Below are 22984 nucleotides of genomic sequence, written 5' to 3'. Positions count from 1 at the left end.
TGCGATTCTGGCCAGCCTCTGAAAGCAAGAGTCAGGGCCAACAGACACGGCGTCTGTGCACATGTGCCCCGAAGAACAGCCAACTGTGAGAAGGGCAGAGAGAACACATGAGCTGATGACTGATACGCTGCCTTTGCTGGATGCCACTTATCTAAAAGTACAGAAGTTGGCTGATGAAACATGCCATGCCAATGCCTGGGTTCATCAAGTCAAGAAGAATAAACTACATATTCTGGTCCTGTCGCATCTTCTCCCAAATAATCACGCCCAGAGAAAGAGCAAGATGGAGGGCTGAGAGAACAGAGATGGAATGCTGGAGGACAACGCACATCTCGACTTCCTCCCTGCTGTTCCTGGGTGTGCTACCATTCCAGGCGGGTGTTGGGGACAGCCACAGGAGACACCCAACGTGAAAAGCATTCTAAACCCCGGGCATGAGGGTGGCTGGCTTGATCTAATCAGGTAGATTATGGATTTAATGTGGCAAATCCTCTTTTCTTAAAAAGGTACCACTGTATATGAAGACGAGCCTAGTGGCATGAGCTCTGAGTACAGGTTCAGTGGTGGTGACAGTTTGTAATCACACCTGTTGATGCCAGTACCACTCATTTACAAGACACTCGGACAGCCTGGAGGCCGGTGCTGTTTGACGCCCTGGGGCCTGAGAAAGGAGTCCCTGACCACGACCCACCTCCAGGCTCCATCACGGTGACAGGTGCTGGATCTTTCACCTGGCTGCCGGCGCTGACTAGTTTTCTCTGACTCTGCTGTCATGTGCCCTGTCTACTCAGACCTGTCAGCTTTGAAGCCACAGCTATTTCCTGAGGGATATAAAACTCAAGAAACGGCAAATAAACAATACAAAACATGATTTCATGCTGTCATGCTGCTGTTTCTCTAGTCTGTAGCATTGTGGCAGCTCCCTGATTTACAAGTATCATTTGACACTCACTTTTCTCTTCCACTTACTTCTTTATCCTGCTTTTACCCTTAGGCCATCAGCAACCTCTATTGCCTAAAGCCTTCCCCTGCCCCACACCCAGGACCCTGGCTTTCAAGGTCACCAGGCTACAAAAAGTGAACTTGTAAAGTTCACCAGCAAGTTAACCTACATTGTTCTCAGGAGTTTAACACTGCCTCTGTGTGTGTGTGGCTTTTGCTGCCAGCATTGGCTATGCCTGATCGTCTTCTCTGTCCAAATCAGCCCTATGTGCTCACTTCAGTCAGAGGCAGACATCCTCTCAGGCTGGGAAACTCAGTCTCGTCTCTTTCCCCTTATTTCATCCCCTTTATCCAGGCAGTCTGCCTCCATCAAACCTCGAGATTCAGTCTTCAAAAAGGCTTGCCATTCATCAAGATTTAATATAGATTTAATAAAATACCATTCATAAAAGGAGTCTAGAAACCATAGTATGATATACGCATACAAGATATCAGTTATGGGCATAATCATTTTACTTCAATTATGTTTCCTGTTGAAGTCATTCCAAGTCTTATTCCAGTGTTTAAATCCTTTTGTAATCTGGAGTCACTTTAAATCTCCAACTAGATCATGATTATTGTTTTATGGTGGACCCTGGAAATGGAATATATCCTTTCCTCTAAAAACCCTTCTTTAAAAACGCAGCACTTGAACCACCTTCTCCAAGACCTTGACCCAGATTAAATTGAGTTTTAGCCACTCCAGTAACCCCTTGGGCAGAATTTTAATTAGTTTAATAGACATATGTGCATTGCAGAAGTCTTTATGTAGTTTCCATTTTCCTGCTTCTTTATTTTCTAATTCGTGTTTACTTATTTCCCAAATCAGCACAAGTAGGGATCATGTCTTAATATGGACTATTAGTGACCAACAGACTTCAGTTCACTACTGATGACAGATTAGTCCCACCTCCTTCACTGTTTGTTTATTTAAGATTTTATTTATTTATTTGACAGAGGGAGAGACAGGGAGAGGGGGAACACAAGCAAGGGGAGTGGGAGAGGGAGAAGCACGCTCCCCACTGAGCAGGGAGCCCGATGCGGGGCTCCATCCCAGGACCCTCACATCATGACCTGAGCCGAAGGAAGACACTTAGCAACTGAGCCACCTAGGCGCCCCACCTCCTTCACTTTTTAAAATACATAAATATTAAAATATTATTCCTATACACTCACCCTTGGTGTCTCCTCCAGAGGGTCCAGGGATGAGAGAGTTACTAAGAGTATTTAAAAGCCTCATTTCAACTCAGGAGCAAGAAATTCATCCACCCCTGACAGAAACAGCTTAAGAATAAATTCCAAACACCCACATCTTATTTTCTTCACCCCACAAACCCACAAACATTATGCGACCATGACACAAGCCGGGACGGCATCCCATGGCAATCAGATGATAGATGTTTCCATTGGTTTCTCCTTAAGTCGGGGCTATTAACAGCAGCACGATACTGAATGAAAACCCTCAGCAAAAGAGCTCAAATTGTATCCAACAAGGCTCACTTTATAAACCACAACTACTTTCCTACTGAAGGGAGGTTCTATTAAGTCAACTCTGTTTATACAACCATCATGTATTTATGTTTTCTTGAAACATAAACGATACTTTTATGAAGAATGAATTGCATACAACATACTATCTGCCTTGGAAAGATGCCAATATACGCAGTTACAATACACAAAACAAAAACAACCAGCCACCAATACTTCTTTGGAACAAAACAAGTAGTGTGCAGAATTCTCTTCTGCATAGTAGGGTGATCTTAATGAGGGAAGCAAAATTAATGTTACTGATAGAAAATGACCTGAGAAATAGATTAACTGTACCTTATGATAACTGCACTAACATACTTAACTATACAGCTTAGGATATTTTAATTTGAATTTAAACTATAATATTATACATAAATTAGAGTGAATAGGCAAAAATACCAACTTTACTCACTCATGAAATATTTACTGACAGGTGTTTTGATAGGGGAATATGAAAAGACACTGTCCCTACCATCTCAGAGTCTTAAGGAAAACAGATACATGACCATAAAAACAATCATTTGTTAACTACTATAATTATTCAATCGGCTTTGCTCGGAAATACCCACATTTAAGAAGTTGGTGAATCATAAAATGGGTATGATGGAGATCTGTTTATCTTGACCAATGTCCTCTCCAAATCAAAAAGCAGTATGTATAAAATTATCCCATTCGTGATGAACAAACACCAAACAAACAAGATTACATGGAAAGGGTCAGGAAAAGAAACCCATTTGCCTCTGGGATGAGGGTGGGTGGGTAAAAAGGATTAAAAAAAAAAAAAGGACTTTTTCTTTTTACTTTACACACTTCTGTTATTGTCTGAATTTTTTAAAGTCATCTATATGTTCATGTAATACTTGACCACTGAGGAAAAAAGTGATTGAAGCAAATAGCACAGGAGAAGCCAGCAAAGAAGACTGAGAAGCCAGCAGAAGAAAATCCAGAAGAGGGAAGAGTCATCGAAGCTACTGGAAGACAGTGTGGAGAGAGAGGGCTGGTCAACCAGATCACCAGCCTGCGTAACAGGTACGGAGGAGGACCAAGACTCAAGCAAGGACAGGCTCCTAAGGAGGAGGACTCTCTACCTGGGGATACGGCTGTTTCACTAGAACAGCAGCAGTGGAAACAAGAGAGCAGTGGGGTGAAGATGGGGTGTGAGGGTGGGATGAGCAGCAGCAGCAGGAGATTAAATGCCCGCAGGTTAGGTAACAGGCAGGAATGAGGTGAACTGGGAGCAAGCTGCCCCGTCTGTGTCTTCCATGTTGCCAAATGGGTACAAAAAAATACTTGTCTGTTTTGTGAAAATTGACAGTGCAAATGTGATCGCGAATGGCAACTAACACTTGTGGCCACAGACGTCAGGTGTGGGGACCCACCAAGAACCTGACAAACTGCCTAGGAACAACTGATGGGGCGGCCGCTGTGCAGCTCCTTCTCCAGGTAATGGCTGCCAAGTGGTGATATTCGCCCAATGTTGCGGATCATCTTATTTTTAAAAAGAAGCCATAAATCTGGATTTTCTTTTCTTTTCTTTCTTTCTTTTTTTCTTAGTGTGAAATTTCTTGACTTTTAAATGCTGGCTCAAATTAAGCAAAACAAAACAAAACAAAAACATTGAACTAGGCAAAATATGCCTGTGGGTCACCTCTAGCATTGTGACTCTTTCAAGTTTGGCACTGAGGAGAAAATGTCAGGTAAAAATTTCATTTTTTCCCTTCACGCATGTATGTATGTATTTATCTTTTAAAGAATGAGAGCTTTTCACATGTTGCTAAGCTAAGAGCGAAGACCTAATAGGTAAAAGCCATCATCTCCTTTTTTCCAGTACTTGAACAAAAAAGGGCTCACTTTGCTTGTCTTTAAAAGTCTATATATATACTCATGGGGCACCTGGGTGGCTCAGTCTGCCTTTGGCTCAGGTCATGACCTTGGGGTCCTAGGATTGAGCCCCATGTCTGGCTCCCCGCTCAGCAGGGAGTCTGCTTCTCTTTCTCCCTCTGTCCCTCCCCCCCCACCCCGGTCCTTCTCAAATAAGTAAATAAAATCTTAAAAAAAGAGAGCCTACATGCTCACATACTCTACTGGTAAACAGTTAATCCACACTCTTGTATCTTGCTAACACAACAGACCTCAGCTAACTATTTATTACAAGTGTTAAAATGTGTGTTTGGGTGGGAAGCACAAATTAACTGGTAATTTTTGAAAGGAAACATGAGGAAGGACCCAAAATTCTCACAGAAAATATATAAACACTCAAGTGGACATTCAGTTTATCAAATTTCCTCAGGAAAGAACTTCCCATGTGCAGCTGACTTATATTACAACAACACACCCAGCAATTTCATTAGAATGTTATTTTTAATCAGTTCATCATATCGCTTTGCCTCAGGAACTGGAAGCAAGGAGTACATGAAGTCACCAACTATGGATACAGAACATTCAGAGTTCAAATAGCATTTTAACTGGGAAAATAGGAAGGCACAGCATCGCCACAAAAGAAAAGGTATCAACAATTGATTCTCTCGTGTGAGTACGCAGTCTTTAAAAAAAAAAAAAAAATCTTCATCGCAAACTTTTGAAAACTGAAAAACATCTATTGCAAGATGTGAAGAATCTATTTGGTCATGACTCATCTGTGATAACATCACTGGCTGGGTCATTGCCATAGAATCTATTTTAAGCTCATTTCACTTTGCTCTAGTTCTCCTAGTTTATTAAGGGGCAATTTGGACGATGATAAGTATTAGTGCCTCTACTTTCAAATGATTTTTCTCCTGACCCAACAAATACAATCTCAGGCCTGTGGAAAGAGAACTTAAGTGAAAACCCTCCTGTATACTAGGCTTAACTTTCTACTGAAACTTAGGGGAAAGTCTGACTACCACCCCCACCCCTCTGTTTAGCATCTTTAACACTGGGAGACATTCTTGCCTGTGGCTCTGTGTCTTTGTCTTTTCATCTCCAGTACATTTCTCTGTCACATGTCCTTCGTTCTCGGCTCATGCGTAGCTCTGCTCTAGCTTGCCTTTCCCTGTTCACTCTGTCTCATCTGTTTTGCCTTATGTGCTCTCATTCATTATTTCGTATTTGTATTTGTATTTGTTTAGGTTTAGCTATTTTGTTTCTCTGGTCTCTTATCCCTTCTTCCAGTTTGGACCCTTTCCTCTCCCTGCCCAAATGAGGTGGCCACAAAATGCATTCTTTGTATACTCTTACCCTTAAGCTTCTTATTTGTGAATTTATCAAGTTCACAAATCCACACGCTGAACCTGTGTGTCTGTCAGAAAATGTATTTTATACTTGTGACAAAGGAACTGCTCAAATTTCCTGTATCTTTGGAAGCTCCCTCATGCTCCCATCTCTGTGCACTGCAGGCATTTCCTTAGACTGCCAGGCCCAACATTAGCAGGTTGTAAAACCTGCTAAGAAGACTGAGTCAGGACGCGATGGCCTCCGATGTGTGGGACCGGTGGTTCACAGAACCTACTGGGCTCTCTCTGGACTGTGGGCAGAGAGGCCCAGACCATTCTGTTTCCAAATAAGACAAAGATTCCACTCCACTTTGGGGGAACGTCCTCTTCTCCAGTTAGCTCCTATGCTTCCAAAATCTTTGCTGAGAACAGATTTAACTGCCTCAAACAAACACCAAAGACTTAGTTTTGTACTTGCGCTTCCCACCCAAACAAATCTGCAACTGAAAGAACATGGAGCCTCTGGGATTTACGTTACTTAGAGGCAGTGCCCCTTCACCTAGGACCAAGAGCACCGCTTCTATAACCAGACAGAACTGGGCTCAAATCCTGGCATTGTCTACAGAGCACACCACACAAGTTACTTGACTTCTTGGGCTTAGTTTATTTCAGCAGCAAAATGAAGCTATCAATACCTACCATCCAGGATTTCTGCGAGGTGTAAATCACATGGGGCACTACGGAAGAATGACTAGCGCAGCAGTGAACAGTGGTGTGAGGGGAACGGAAATCAAGAATGCCTGCTTTCAGGCTCTCTTCCCCTAGCCCCGAAGGTGGATTCTGACTTGGCTTCGCTGGTTCTTCCCCTCGCCTACCCTTCTGGGAAAGTCCTGATCTTGGCCTCCCTGGGGGGTATCTTATGATGCAGCATAAGAAGGGAAGGTGGAAAAGAAATGGGTCATGGTTAGGAAAAGTCAGTAAGCGCACAAGCGCAGTAGAGTGTGAGGAAATCTGATGGGAGAACGAGGGGCTTGAGGTATTGCTGTAGATTCTATGTCCCCACTGGTGCCCTGACAAACACAAAGAATCTGCTGTTTGCAACTGTCACCACTGGACTGTATCTGCTTGACTCTAACTTCATCCTGAAGCTGGACCGTGGGCCTCTGGATGCATAAAGGTTAGAGTATTAAACCAGTCTTATTGTTATTTAATTATCCAGTCTTGGGAGTGGAGGTGGTTCATAAGCAAAAGGGAAGGGGAAGTCAAAACAACCAAGCTGTCTGCCTCATTGTAAAAGGAATGTAGGGAGGCACTGGAGGCGGGTGACTGACGGTCCAGGGGCCGGAGCCAGGTCCTATTACCCATCCCTGATTCACGCGGATTCTGGTGAGTCATTAGCATTTCTGTGTTCCAGTTCTTCCCCTGGAAAACGGCGGGATGGGAGGGCTCTATTATTATGGCCCAACAGCTGACCTTTTAAAAGTTTGCTGGGAGATGGGCCAGCAGCTGGGTTCACCCAACTCTGGCTTGTAGTGCTCCTTAAACAGAAGTATGTGTGTGTGCACATGTGTGTAAACACCTATCCATACATGTGTGTATGTGTGCACACGCCACACACACAAACACATGCACGCACACGTATGCACAAATTCTGGAGCTATCCCTGCACAAACAACTAAATCACTGGAAAAGAAAGCCTTCAAATGGATCATCTGGTTAATTCTGCTACATCTGAACGAGAATATCCCTGAATCTAAAAAGAAGAGTAGAATGTTCTTTTCCTAAAATCTCCAAGGGAGATGTTTATAGCTTCCGATTAACAATGTACTTGATTTTCTAACAACTCACATCATGGAAAAGTTCCTCTTCGTTACATTTTTAAAACTGCACTCCTGCCTGTGTTCCCGATCCCTCTTACCACACTATTTTGTTCTTGGACAGAACACATCACCTTCTAACAACTATATAATTCACTTATGCATTAACGTTTACTGCCTATTGTTTCATTTCCTCTCCCCTAACTGGAATAAGCTGCCTCATTCAGGGATTTATCCCAAACCCCTACCACAGTGCCTAGCTCATAAAAGGCACTGGATAAACATTTGTAATTTGAAGGTGAATTCTTTTTGTGTTTAATCTTTGATAAATATCATCCACCTCGTGAGCTGGAAGGAACCTCAGCAAAGGACCAGCAGCAATGACAAAGCTGAGGCCCGGTGAGAGGAAGTGGATCGCCCCAGGTCATGCGGTTCCATCAGGGCTCCTTCCCCTTCGCCTTAGCACCTCCATATGGAGCTGCGATCCCAGGGGAACAGCATGGCTGGAAACTGGCCAATGAGCGAGGCCAAGTCTGAACTCATTAAAAGCAAAGGAGTCCGAGGGAATAAGCCATAGTATTTATTTACAGAACATAGAGTCTCCTATAATAATAATTTGTGCATCAGTAGCTGCTTTCATCTAAGGATCCCAGAGAGCTGATGAAATTCTCAACCCGCGGTGCTGGCTATCATTACCTGCTCTGGGGCAAGGGCGCGAAGACATGGGTGGCCCTGCGGCCTTCCTGGAGGCGGCTTCGAGCTCTCTGCAGCTACAGACCCACTCCATAGTTTTATCTTCTCTCCATGTTCTCATCCTTATCAACATCGCAAACAGCCTGACAAAGCTACAGCCGCTCTGTAACCTCCTGGTCTGTTCTCTTTCAGGCACCCCTAAGACCACCAGGCCCATGCCAGTTTTCAAACCAGTGTAGACAGAAACAACACTGAACACATAGGGTGTTCAATCATGTAGTATCTCCTTCAAGTCACCAAGGGCCGGTCCCTCCTGAGCTTGTCCAGGAGAGAGGCCGACCACAAGGACAGCTGACGTGTCCAGTGGCTTTTGGGGTTGGGATTTTTCCTCTTTCCTCACTTTACTGCCTTTGCCCCATATCCCCCTCTTTCCATCTGTGGAAAGCAGATCAACTCGGTTGGCATTTCTACCTACCCACACAACGACAGTATTTACAACTACCCCTCAATTATTTAGGAACCACATTAAGGGCCAATTAGATGGAGTCAGCACAAGTCGAGGAGCTCTTTCACACACGGTTTTGACCAGGTGGCATTACTTGCTCCTTGAGGAATGAGGGAAACGGTGGCTTTTGCACGCCGACACTTCTCACTATGAAGCCCTCTCCAGGCCCCTTCCTGCGTCTAGGCAGGGGGTGGCTCTTCTTCACTGTCCCGCTGAACGAAGGTACCAACCTAACCAGTGCCGCCTACGTGCCGCCACGGCAGCCTCTCGGCCGGTGCCAAGTTCACAGCGTCAGTTCCAGGCGGAGGAACCCGGGCTGCAGTCTGTTGTGTATCCTGTGAGCTTCCTCGGCTTCTGCAGTTCCGGGGACCACCCTGCTGACTTCGCTCGTGGGCTGGCAGCTTGGGGGCTGAAATGCCCGGCCAGCATCCTGAGGTCTGCCGGCTCCTTGGAACAGGAGGAAATCCTTGGCACAAGCGGAAATAATCCCAGGCTCAGGATTTCCCAGTGTTTTCTGAGAGGCCCGGGTTCTGGGGGATACTCAAAGGTACAATGTGGAAAAAGAATTCTGTGGTCAAATGAATCTGTGAAACTTGGGTAGAAAAATATGTTAAACAATGGTGGTTGCATAAAAAAACTAAAAACAGAATCACCATATGATTCAGTCATTTCAGTTCTGGGTATATATCCAAAAGAACAGAAGTAAATTCCCTTTTTTTTTTTTTCTTTTTGGAGAAAGAGAGAGCATGGGGTGGGGGGGAGAGGGAGAAAGAATCTTAAGCAGGCCCCAGGCCCAGTGTGGAGCCTGATGGCAGGACTTGATCTCACAACCCTGAGATCATGACCTGAGCCAAAATCAAGAGTCAGATGCTTAATGAACTTAGCCACCCCGGCGCCCCGAAAGCAAATTCTTGAAGAGATATTTGTACACCCATGTTTGTAGCAATATTATTCCCAGCAGCCAGAAGGTGGAAGCAACTCAAGTGTCAACTTGTGTTGGATGGATAAACAAACATAGACTATCCATACAATGGAATATTACTCAGCCTTACAAAGGAAGGAAGTCCTGACACATGCTACAACATGGATCAGTCTTGACAACGTGTTGCTAAGTGAAATAAGTCAGCCATAAAAAGATAATACTGTATGATTCCATTTATGTGAGGCACCCAAGGGTAGTCAAATTCACAGCGACAGAATGTAGAATGGTGGTGGCCAGGGGCTGGGGGAGGGGAGAATTGTTACTTAAGGGGTGCAGAGTTTCAGCTTTGCAAGATGAAAAGACTTCTGGAGACTAGTTGAAAAACAAAGTGAATATACTTAATGCCACTAAACTGTTCAATGAAAAATGGCTAAGATGGTAAATTTTGTCATGTGTGTTTTGCTGATTAAAAAAAAAAAAAAACCCGTACATTCAACAGTTATCCTTGCAGTAGGACTTGTCAGAACCTTTAAATGCTAATATGTATAGGGAATCCTCAAGAGGGGCATATACCAAGCAGCCTTGCCCAGCTTATCTGGCCATGCAACCCATTTTTCACTGAGTATCTTGTGGGACCAGTGTGCTTCAGAACATACTTTAGGAAATGAGCCACTAAACTAGAAACTGTTAGAAAATAGGAAATCCTAACTTTTTTATATTTACATCAAGGAAGGAAGGATTCCAGAGCTCAAAGCCAGATTTTCAAAACAATTTTAACTTGCTATCATCCTCAGGCTCTAACCTCAACGGTGTCACTTATTAGCCACATGGTCTCGGTCTAGAATAAGTCACTATTTTTATCTCCTCTGATGTGTGAGAATAATACCGGCTCAACCTATCTTACTGGTTTGTGGTGAAAGCTAATGGAAAAACATATGTGAAAGAACCTGAAAAGTACAAAGTGCTATTCAAAATGTAAGATAATTGTTAAGTACTTATGCTTATTAAAGTGCAACAGATAACTTAAGGCAGCATGAAGAGCTCAGAATATCCATAGGCCCCAAAAGGGTACTAATAAGCGTAGAGATGAAGGAGAAGGGAATAGGAAGAATGGTGGGTGGAGCTCTTATAGTGTAGGAAAGAGAGAGACTAGGAGTCAGAAAACATAGCTTCAATAGCTGGTGTTATTGCTGTCTGACCTTGGACAGGTCACTTAACCTCCCTGACCCTCTGCTTGCCCAGCTGTCAAATGTCAAATTCCATGTCAGAGGTCACTTCCAGCTGTGAAACTATCAAATACCACGAGAGATGCACTGTGGCACCTGCACACATCCCTTATCAGACACTTAGGCCCACCCTTGTCTTGTTCTAGGACACAAAGAGGAGCAGACGACAGGCCATGCTCCCTGGTGACTGAGTGGGGGCTGCTGGCCTGTAGACCAGCAGGGGAAGATGAGAAGGTGCACATGGGGAAAGCCACAAATTTATTTGCTTCACAGTATCCTCCTAGTCCCTTGCCCCCATGCTTTTTAAAAAAATCAACATATACTGTATTATTTGTTTTAGGGCTACAGGTCTGTGATTTGTCAGTCTTACACAATTCGCAGCGCTCACCATAGCACGTACCCTCCTCAATGTCCAACATCACACCACTCCATCCTTCCCACCCCCTTCTCTTCCAGCAACCCTCAGTTTGTTTCCTGAGATTAAGTGTCTCTTATGGTTTGTCTCCCTCTCTGGTTTTGTCTTTTTTCATTTTTCCCTTCCTTCCCCTATGCTCCTCTGTCTTATTTCTCAAATTCCTCATGTCAGTAAGATATGATAATTGTCTCTGACTTATTTCACTTAGCATAATACCCTCTAGTTCCAGCCATGTTGTTGCAAACAGCAAGATTTCATTTTTTGATGGCTGCATAATATTCCATTGTGTATCTGTGTGTGTGTGTGTGTGTGTGTGTGTGTGTGTATGTAGATATATATATCACATCTTATTTACCCATTCATCTGTTGATGGACATCCAGGCTCTTTCCATAGTTTGGCTATTGTGGACGCTGCTGCTATAAACATGGGGGTGCATGTGTCCCTTTGGATCACTACATTTGTATCATTGGGGTAAATACCCAGTAGTTCAATTGCTGGGTCGTGGGGTAGCTCTATTTTTAACTCTTTGAGGAACCTCCATACTGTTTTCCAGAATGGTTGCACCAGCTTGCATTCCTACCAACAGTGTAGGAAGCCCTCATGCTCTTTTTTAAAAAGGTATTTCCAAAGTATCTTTACTTAAGTAATGACTCAATTGAGCTAGATGGTAGGGAAAAGTTACTAAATGAACAGAAGTACAGACTTCCATAGAAGTAAGGCTGCCCAGACCTGGGGACCCATCTTCCTGCCAGGTTCAGTGACTATTCACAGAAAACGTGAGATGCCCAACCACTGCCTATCAGCAGACTGATCATCTGTCCTAGGCACTCTCTTGGAGGGCCAGAGCTGTTGGCAGTGCAGGAAGACGGGAGAGGAGTGGCTGGATAGGGACAGGCAAGGCACTTGGGGGAAAGAAACAGTCTCTGGGGTAAGTGGGAGGAGGAGAGCCAGCCCCCATAATTAAAGAGCTGGTGGTTTTTAACCTTCTGTGTGCCATGATAGAGAACCCCCAAAGGTGTCCAAGAGGGTGGGGGCAAAGTAAAAGTGTGCCTGTGTGAGGCAGACCACACACAGGGAAGATGGAGTCCCAAATGAGGGGTGGGACAGAGGAAGTTTGGGGAGGGGAGACTGGGCCCATTTATGGGAGAGATGTTAGAGGCTTGTAGCAGGATGGTGTTGATAAACGACAGAAAGGATGAAAGCAGTGGAAAGAACATGTGACAAAACGGTTATCAATATATGAGTGACATGGGGTAAGACAGCACACTTGTTCCAGCTTTTGGGGAAACAGGGCAGAGGGAGATGATGGTGACCACCTATAAGGACTGAAGAAATGACGAGATGAGATAGAGATCAGTAGTGGTGGAAAAGGGATCTCTCTATTTCTGTCACATTTAGACTGAACTAACTGGTAACGGAGACTCTGAGTAAAAATGTCCTATGGCAAAAAGGTATAAATGAAAATGAATTTGCAGACATGGGCAGTGGAGAGCCTAGACATAGGGCATGTGCAAAACAGAAGGGGCTATTTGTACAATTTGCATATAGATCAAGGAGTCACATTTTTGGGTCCATGAAGAGGCATTCGGGAACTTAATCCACAGACCTCCTGAGGTAGCATACCGTATTTGTGTTTCTGTGTATGTGGGCACAGGTTTTTCTTGATGGAGGACTTCCCTAGCTTTCATCTGGTCCTCTAAAAGGCCCCCAACCAGTGGTTTAGTTGGTATTAAGATCCTCAATATTTGATGGAAATTTCTCTCCTATCTGCCTGACAAATCTACCATGTCAGAGGACATTAAGAATATGATGTTAAAACTGCACTTATTACCAAATTTAAGAACAAAGGAATAGTCACTCTCCTATCATCTTATCAAAATTAAGGTACGTTATAACCCTCCAAAGACTACTGACACTGGCAAACATGTTTAAATATTTTAAATTAAAAATGCTAAAAGTATATTTAGAATTTTGCAAGTACAGTTTCCTTGCAAGAGGTTTACTATGTGTGGTATTTTAATATAAAAGTACCTGAATCTGTTAATATTCACAGCTAGATTCAAAGACCTGCCAAAAACAGTTATTGGAACTACTTTTAATAGTCATGACCCCTTTTCCCCTAAAGGATGTTATCAAGTACACTGTGCAGTAATGACTATAAATACATGACATGTCTGTTACTATAAATAAATATTGCACATTCTCCCAACCCATTTAATTACCATTCACCCAAAGCAGTGCAATTAAGAAATTGTCTGTTGAATTCTGAAAATGGGAAAAGCCCTCGTGTCTCTCTTAGGTAGTTTTACAATCCTAACAATAGACTTAATAAAGCCTTTTAAAACAAGGACGATTACATTAAAATGACCGGGGCATATAAAAATTCATTACATAGACCCTCCTGCTGTCTGGTGGATTAAATGCCTCATCATACCCTGGAGAGAGGTAAGAACAAATAATGAAGAAAAATCACAACTTTCTGAGTGAACATCTTATGCATGAGATTTAATTTGGCCCCGTAAATCTCTCAGGACTTCACTCTATACCCAAAGTGCAAAGGAGGTATGCTTGGTACCAGGTAAATCATGAAGTGGCCGTAGGAGGGCTGCATGGCTTGTTGAATACAAGATGACATTACAATCCACATCTTGATGATGCTAAACAATGATGCAAGTTGATACAGATTTTCCCCTTCAGAAATGATAACGGCTACAAAAACCAAGTCCAATCCCTACACAACTGTCTGGGACCGTTAGCACCCATTACCCTTAAATGCCCTCAGAAACTGCACCAGCTGATAGTTTTGTTACATTTATTTTTAAGTGTTTTATGTGTTTCTGTTGCTGTTATACATAGAGTTATTTCTTAGCTTCATTTCCTACCTATTAGCTGCTAATATATAGAAATACAATTGATTTCTGTATATTGACCTCATATCCTATGACTTTACTAAGTTCATTAGTTCTTGCTAGAAGTGGTTTTATATTCCTTAGGACTTGTCTATGTAAACAGTCGTGTCCCCTGCAAGTAGAGAGAACTGCCCTTCTTCCCATACAGTCTGTATGCCCTGCATTTCTTGTTCCTGCTCGATTCTCCTTCTTAAAGGGCTATAGCAGCTTGTTTCACCAGTGAGGAACCTCCTGCCACTGCATTCCAGTTGGCATCATGCCATGCCATCGCTGACCTTCATAGGGCCAAGAAGCCCATGCCATGGGGAACGGTGGCCTTAGCAGAAAGACCTTGACCCTACCAAGCCATCCACAGAAGACAGGAGGCCTGATTCCGAGCCTCAAACTTGAAGAAACAAGAATTTATAGTTGATCTCCTATAGTTTAATTACTTATACCTCTCAAGACGCTGGCATGTAGAAGAAGGAGAAAGAAGGAGAAGAAGGAGAAGAAAATAGCCAAGGGAATTACTGAATTTTTGGACTTTGGGCCCAGAAGAGTACTTAGAGATTAAACCTCTCCTCTTACAACAAAAGTGAGGCTCAGCATGTCCAGTGACTTGTACAAAGCCAGCTGGAGGCGGACGGAGAGTCTGCTACTCTAAACAGGACATGAACTGGGAGTGCACAGACCTGGATCCTAGCCTTGAGTAGGTCAGGAATGTACTCCTGTCTTCAGACTCTAAGAGTCTAGGGGAGATCTCAGATAATCTGAGAACTGGTTAGTAGATGAGATGACTCGGGCCCTGTGCAATATGGGCATCCTTCTGTGGGCCTTTGCTAAGGATATAAACTAAATCAGGGGAAGATAACATTTTCCAGCACCTGGTCCATCTATAGCTGGCTATTACACTTAAGAAATGAGTTCTCAGGGTGCCTGGCTGGCTCAGTCAGCAGAGCACGTGACTCTTGATCTCAGAGCTGTGATTTCAAGCCCCACATTGGGTGTAGGGATTACTTAAAAATAAAATCTTCAAAAAAGAAAAGGAAAAAGAAATGAGTTTTCCTCTCCTTGCCTGAATAAACTTACCCTGAAATAAGTTAAAAATTGGGATCTCATTGAGCAGCTCTGGCTCTGTTTACACCAACTGCTGAACATGATCATCTCCTATCATCAGGAAGCTTGGTTAACATCTTAGGGCTCACACACAGCCCCTGGGGATCCTGCTAAATCTTCTCTTATATATTATTTGTATTTTTCTCTTAAAAGAACTTGACAGGGCCAAGAAAATCACCAGTCTGTTTAGCAAGCATATAACATGTTCCCTCCTTATTAGCCAAGGGATGTTAAGATGTCCTCAAATAAGCAAGCATGTTTCTGTCAAAAAAAAAAAAAAATATATATATATATATAGATATAGATATATAGATATATAGATATATGTTTGAACAGCTGAAATTCTCAAACTTTTAGGAAGTCCAGTTCCTCAAATTTCCCCTCCTGTCACATAAGGCCAAACATTCTTACCAATCACTTCTCTAAAATAAGCATCAGTTGTTATTGCTAAAACAGAAGTTCCAAGAGGTCAAAAGTGTTTACTGACATCAGAATGAGGCTCCAACTGGACGAAATAGAAACCAGATAATAAAAGAGCATCACTCATAGCTGTTGGGTGTGTACTGGGCAAGGCCTGTTTCACAAGAGAAGGGGAAGCTGAGGAGGACAGGAACCGCCACACTAGCTACTTGCACCAGGGGCGGGGTGCTTGGGAATATTATCTGACTAGCAACAACCCTATGGGGGTAGATATAACATCTTGAACTCCTGAGGAAGCCGGTTAAGTAGCTTGCCCAAGGTCAAACAGCTGGTTAATGGTAGAGTGGCAATTTGAATCCAGATTGATCTCTCTTAAGTCCGGCCTTTTAATTAATTTTATTATAAAAGTAATATAACCACATTAACAAACACTGAGACAAAAATCCCTGTAATCTCATAACCCAAATACAACTGTTAGCATTTTGGTTTAATTGTCGTAGGTTTTTCCTAGGTATGCATTATGCTTTGCAAAATTACGATCATATTCCACAATTTGGTATCCAACTAAACATTTGTCTGACTTATTTAACAATTCTTCCAATCATTTTAATTAACAGATTATATTCCAAGAATAGACATGTCATAGTTTACATAATGAGCCCTCAAACCGTGGAACGCTGGTGGTTCTTTGCAGCTTTGGGAGAAAAGAGTGGTTTTGTTTTTGTTTTTGTTTTTTTAATGTTCAGTTAGCCACTAGATTGTACATCACTGGTTTCTGATGTAGTGTTCAGTGATTCATTAGTCGCACCTAACAACCAGCACTCATCTTGAGTGTAACATGCTGCCTTCCCAAATACGTACTGTCACCACTGAAAGCTTCAAATAGACAATACCAATCAACAGATGATTAAAAAAAAAAAAAAACTATGATGAAAATATTTTGAAAATGCCACCATCCCTGAGTTCTTAGGCCTAGAAGCAAATAAGTCCGATGAATACTACTAATGAAGGGTCATCCCAAAATAACAAGTTCAGAGAGGCTGCACTTCTGAGACCCCCGACAGCATGTGCTGTGAATGGTTCAGTGCTCTTACTTTCAGTTTCCTAGGAATGCCAACAAAAGAAGTTATCCTCACTAAAATCTAGATTTGGAAGAACGGAAATTCTTTGAAAAGAAAACAAGTCCTATCCGTTTTATGTGTCAGAGCAGTCAGAACTTAGAAAAATAAGGCCAACATGCTCACCCAGGACTGTGTCATGTTTCATAGTTAATTTCCTATTCAAAATGCCATGTGCCCATTTTTCTCAGGTCAAGTGACTGAGCAGCAGCAGTGCAGCTCTGGGTTTTTGGCAAATAACCCTATGACGTAAAAGAGTCAGCAATATTGAATCCTGTGTAAGCTGACCGAATTTATAAAGTATAAAGCATGCCTGTCAGAAAAATTTCTTATGGGCGCCTGGGTGGCTCAGTTGGTTAAAGCCTCTGCCTTCGGCTCCAGTCATGATCTCAGGGTCCTGGGATCAAGCCCCACATCTGGCTCTCTGCTCAGCAGGGAGTCTGCTCCCCCCCCCCCACCCCCATCTGCCTCTCTGCCTACTTGTGATCTGTGTCTGTCAAATAAATAAATAAAATCTTTCAAAAAAAAAAAAAAAGAAAAGAAAAATCTCTTACCTTTGGAGGAAAGTAATATCCAAAATGCCTGTGTGCCTCTGTGTCTGTTTTGAAAACTTTGTTAGAATCCATGCCGCCATCAGTGAGATGTGGAAACAGTAAACTTAAATGCCCGGAAGCATCTATGCTCCCCAGATAGAGCACTAAAGATTCCTGCTGATCAGGGAGAATGGAGTAAAAATGGGGACAAATGGGGAATTCATTCCCATGGAGATGGAACTATGCCACTTAATGACAACTTGACTATAGTCCATGCGAGATAACCTATCACCCTATCCACAGTGCCTGTTTAAAATCCCTATCTTTTTCTTCCTATCCCCAGCTCTCTGTACCGCACATTTTGATGGTGAGTTGTACTTCATCAGACCCTAATGATATCCTTTTCCTCTCCAACGTTTAATGAATCCTGTACTTCAGACTTTCCCCTTCTCTTAGAAGTTAACATGTTTACTCACGGGAATGTCAAATGGAATGTCCAAATATAACCATTTTGGAAAAATAATTTGGTATTATCCAGTAAAGTTGAAGATGCATATGCTCTAAGACTCCAAAATTCTTCTCTTAGGCACCTGTCCTAAGAGTTCGTTTGCAGGAGGATGTACATATAAGAATGTTCACAGCAGCACTATTTAAAATGGCACAACATTGGAAATGACCCAAATGTCATTGAGAGGAGACTGGATAAATAAACTGTGGTATGTTCCCACAATACAAGACCATATAGCAGTGGAGATAAGTGAATTTCATGTTTGTCATTTCATGCATCAACAGGGATGAATCTTAAATGACTGATTTAAAAAAAAGCAAATGGTACAATACTACATGTCTATATATCCGTATCTACATATGCCTACAGCAAACAAAACTTAATAATAGATTACATTGAAAAGCTGTAGGGAAACATACTTACACAGATAAGCCAAGAAATAACAAACACAAAATTATTCAGCAGTGGTGCCAGGAGAGAGGAATATGGCCATGGTGGAACACATAAGGATTCCCAAAGTAATGGTGATATTCTAGTTCTTATGTTGCAGGATGGGTACAGGGGGTTGTATTTCTTACCCTCTTTTTCCCTCCACTCCCTTCTCTGTGTATGTATATCTGTAATATATGTACATAACTGATGCATATGCATACCCCTTTGTAGGAATATAAATATAATAATACATAATAACAAATAATACACATAATAACAAATATATTTATTATAGAATATTATACATATATAAAATTACATCAATATAACATATAGTAATAAATATAAATACATTATCTACAAACACACACACACACACACACACACACACACACACCCCTTTGTAGACATCCTCATGATCATCATCATTTTCCTTTTCACTCTGCACCCTGGACCTGCCTCCCTCAGCCCCTACTTCCAGGCATTCTGACCCACGTGGAGTCCTCAGCTCAGACCTTTGTCTTAGACTCAAGTGCTTGCTCTGTCCAACTCCCTCCTCTAAACATGATAACCACCGAAGACCCAACATGACGGCCTTTATTCTCTGTACAGATTCATGTGGAACATTCACCGTTGATGGGAAGGTAAACCTCGTGGTGAGCTCTCATTCAGAAGGTGGTACCAACTGCACTGCAAGGGAACCTGAAATGCCACTCAGAGTGCAATGGCTATTTGCTAAATTATACCAAGTTGCTGCAGGCAGCAATGTTGGCCTTGATCTCCCAACCTGACCCAACCACAGGGTGTCCTGTGCTCCTGAGAAGCTTGTCAAGTTTGCTCCATTGCATTACTGCTGCCTGGCCTGATTTCTCAAACCACCCTTTCTTTCTTCCTGCAAAATAATCTTAATTCCACTCATCTCCCAGACACCCGGGCTCCTAACCTTAAGATAATTCTTCTTTTTTTTTTTTTTTTTAAGATTTTCACTTGTTTATTTGAGAGCGATAGCGAGAGAGAGCACAAGTGGGGACAAGAGGGAGAAGCAGGCTTCCCACTGAGCAAGAAGCCCGACATGGGGCTCAATCCCAGAACTCTGGGATCACGACCTGGGCCGAAAGGAGAGGTTTAACTGACTGAGCCACCCAGGTGCCCCAATTCTTCATCTTTTTACCTCTTTTAAGGGTTAGCTCTGAGATTACTTTTCTCCTCCAACCTCAGGCTCTCTCAGGAGTCCCTGATCATGGTACCACAGCCATCATTTAGACAAAATAAGAATTCTTATTAAATTTGTCCCATTTCAGTAATGTTTATTCTAAAAGCTTTTCTTATTTCCTACTCAAAAATTAAAAGTGATAAAAAAATTATTTCAAAACAAATGAATTTAGCAAAGTTTTTTATGTTGGGTTTTCTCTCCTATTTGGTAGACTGCTTGGGAGAAAAAAATACATAAACTGTAACTACTATCCTAGAGATCTGAGTTTAGGGAATTTGATTTTCTTTAAAAAAAAAAAAAAAAAAGATCAGAGTTTGCCAGAAGTTAGGGGTGAGGGAAGGATGGACAACCAGAGCACAGAGGACTGTTAGGGCAGTGAAAATACTCTATATAATAGCATAATGGCAGATACTCGTGGTCGTACTTCGATCCAGCATACAACACCAAGAGTGGGCCCTAATGTAAACTATGGATTTTGGGGGCTACTGCTGTGTCAACTTAAGTTCATCAATTTTAACAACTGTCCAACTCTGGTAAGGGTGTTGATAATAGGGGACGCTATGCATATAGGGGGACACGGATATTTGGGAAATCTCTGTACTTTCCCCTTAATCTTGCTATCACCTGCTCTAAAAAAAATTAAGTCTATTAAAAAAAAAAAACCTGAAAAAAAAAAAAAAGAAACCAAACAAGTGCTTTTTCCCGCCCTGAGACATCTTGTTCCACTGGCCCTGAAATTGTTTGTGAAGCTTTTTACTTTTTCCTTCAAAAAACATTACACGGCATCTTATCGTTGGTGTATTTACTACCTCCAAAACGTGGAGGCCTAATTATATTTTCCTCTAAGCCACTGCAAAAATAGAATAATAATAAAATTACATAATTGGGTAGTGGCCAGTATTTACATTAAAAAATATAACTGAATATGAGAAAATACAATAAATATTATGGTAACTGTCAACATTTTTTTGTTCTTCCAGTTCATGGGTTAGACAGTGAGAAGCACTACGGACATTTTGCCAGTGAGTTCTCTCCCGTACCTAACACTTCACTGCAGATCCCTGTGAGGACTTCCAAACTCCGTGAATAGGTTTTAGAAGTTATTTCATTTCAATACCTAAGGATTGTTCAAACTTGTGACCTCATTATCAAATTTACTTTTTTGCAATAAGCATCATCTTGACACACAGGTCAGGCTCTCTGGTAAAGAAAAAAAAATTTTCCCCTTATTTGATAACCGTATAATAGGCAAAGTGACTGTTCCTTTGTTTTTTAAACTACTGCTTCCCATACCACCAGTTTAGTAGGACTACTTTTCAGAATAGTCTTCCAAAGATGAACAAAATCTCCCCCCGCCACACACACGTTCTGTTTGTTTTAAATGCCTATGGCATTAAATCTTGATGAAGAGCAACAGAAAAATGAAAGTCATAGAAAGGAAACTCCCCCCGCCCATTCTTCTGGCCCAAGCATGGATCTGTCCCGGTCACACTGGAAAGTTATCTGATCGGTGGCCAGTATTGCCCAAAGAGAGAGGGAACAAGAAACAGAAGTTGGGAACTCCGTCCTGGGATCCTCCTGTATCATCTTCCCAGGCCCCCGCACGGCCCCTCACTCACCGCTGCTGCAACTCTGCGTCTGACTCTCTGCTTCCCCCACGGCCAACATCACACAGCTCTCGGGTGGCAAAGCAGGACCTAGTCAAGCCCCTGAGGCCCACACAGTCTTTCCACTACATCACGCCGCCTCGTGACTGACCCTGAAACCATCTCACTTGGTCTTGGCGAGTCTTATTTGGAAGAACTATGCAAATGAATGAATTGTCATTTTCCCCCCTTCTTTCGTTCACATAAATGATCCACACAGCATCTCACTTCCTTTCCCTCACTTTACATGCTGACTACACTTAGTCGTGGCACATTTCACAACTTCATGAACACCCCTACATCTTCCAAGAAGTGGCCTTATGCACCCAACAGTGAGGTCGGCTCTTCAGAGGCCACACGCAATCTGCAAAGGAGGATGTCTTTAGTAATGTGAACCCTAGAAGCAACGACTAGGACTCCTCATCTGAATGCAGGCTTCTAGTCTCACCTTCAAAATCACCCATGGCTAACACCCACAAGTATGCTACAGGATGTGGGGCTCAGGATTGAAACCCACGGACATCAGTGAGAACAACCAGGGGGACCTCCGCCCTCACAGCAATGCTACTAACTCTCCCTTCCTGGGGCACTGCCCTCATCTCAGGGCATTTTCAAGGGACTATCAGAGTGGTACATTATAGACACAGAGCCCCCGGCCTCAGCAAAGCATCTGTCACTCGAAGCATAGCTGCTCGAGACGGAAGGCCCTGGGATAGGAAACAGTTCAATCTGAAGGCCCCAGAGGTGAGGAGCAGCCACACCCAGCAGCGCTAACATCACCGAGGAGCAACACTGACCTGGAGGGAGGGCCCTGCCCAGCGGGGCTTTGTAGGTTCATCCCTGGTAAGGTTTTCGTCAAGATGTGCTTAGGGATATCACAAATAATTCACAATGGAGGGGACAGTCCATCAATTAGAGGAAAGAATAGAGATTTTAAAACATTTCAGACAGCTGGAATGACTGATGGGACAGACCAAAAAAGAACCCAAAGAGTTCACAAAAATAAAACCCTGCCTTAAACGGTAAGAAAAAAAAATCACTTGTGTATGTATAGGAGGGTTTCATCACCTACCTTACACCCTCTAATCTGCTCAGCTGGGACAACTCAGCCCTGTTCACAAGCTCTGCCATGTGACCCGGAGCCCAGGCTCTGAATGGGCGAGGCTCCAGGCCACTGACACACAGACCCACCTCAGTGTTGTGACTCTGATGTCACACCAGGGGCTTCCTCTTACTCCCTGGGCTCAAGCTCCTATCTTGGGCCCTCCTGTCTTGGCAGTTGGTTCGAACTCATTATTCAGGACTCATCTCTTCATCAGCTTCTTGTCTGAGTCTTGTCCCTCCCACCAGTGCTCCTCCTATCTCCCCCCTGGCCTGCTCAGCCGGACAATTCTGCTGCCAACACCTGTCCATCTAGATGGCCACCTGTGGAGGGCTTTCTCCAGTACTGTGCCTCACCAAATTGGCCTAACTGCCTCCTGTTTACTGTCTGCAGCTGGTACCATCCCCATGAGCATGCCCCAGCTTGCCAATGTGTCTATTCTCTGGACCCCTGTCTGGCCTCTGTCTGGATCCCAAGCTGATCCCATCCTGCTACGGACAGAAACCTGGCTCTTCTATCTGGCAGGGCAAAAGGGGATAGGTTTAAAGCAATTCGTATTTTAAAGTCTTTTTTTTTTTTTTTAAAGATTTTATTTATTTATTTGACAGAGAGAGAGAGATCACAAGTAGGCAGAGAGGCAGGCGGGGTAGGGGGGAGGCAGGCCCCCCACTGAGCAGAGAGCCCAATGTGGGGCTCGATCCCAGGACCCTGGGATCATGACCCG

The 22984-nt window shown here is 43.0% G+C and overlaps 1 protein-coding gene across 8 annotated transcripts in view; it reads right to left on the bottom strand.

Moving 5' to 3' along the window:
• FYN (FYN proto-oncogene, Src family tyrosine kinase) overlaps positions 1–22984 on the bottom strand; it is a gene marked incomplete at its 3' end in the record, with an annotated part of 210397 nt that overhangs the window by 151758 nt on the left and 35655 nt on the right. Inside the window, exon 1 of one of the 8 annotated variants that reach the window (XM_080806915.1) lies at positions 21132–21172. The exons of the other annotated variants lie outside the window; for them this stretch is intronic. Of the gene's footprint in view, positions 1–21131; positions 21173–22984 lie in introns of those variants that run through there. 8 annotated transcript variants of the gene reach the window in all.

The sequence above is a fragment of the Martes martes genome, assembly GCF_963455335.1.
Source record: "Martes martes genome assembly, chromosome: 6".
NCBI lineage: Eukaryota > Metazoa > Chordata > Mammalia > Carnivora > Mustelidae > Martes > Martes martes.
Note: the sequence above shows the minus strand (reverse complement) of the source record. Positions and strands in the feature narration are given on the sequence as shown.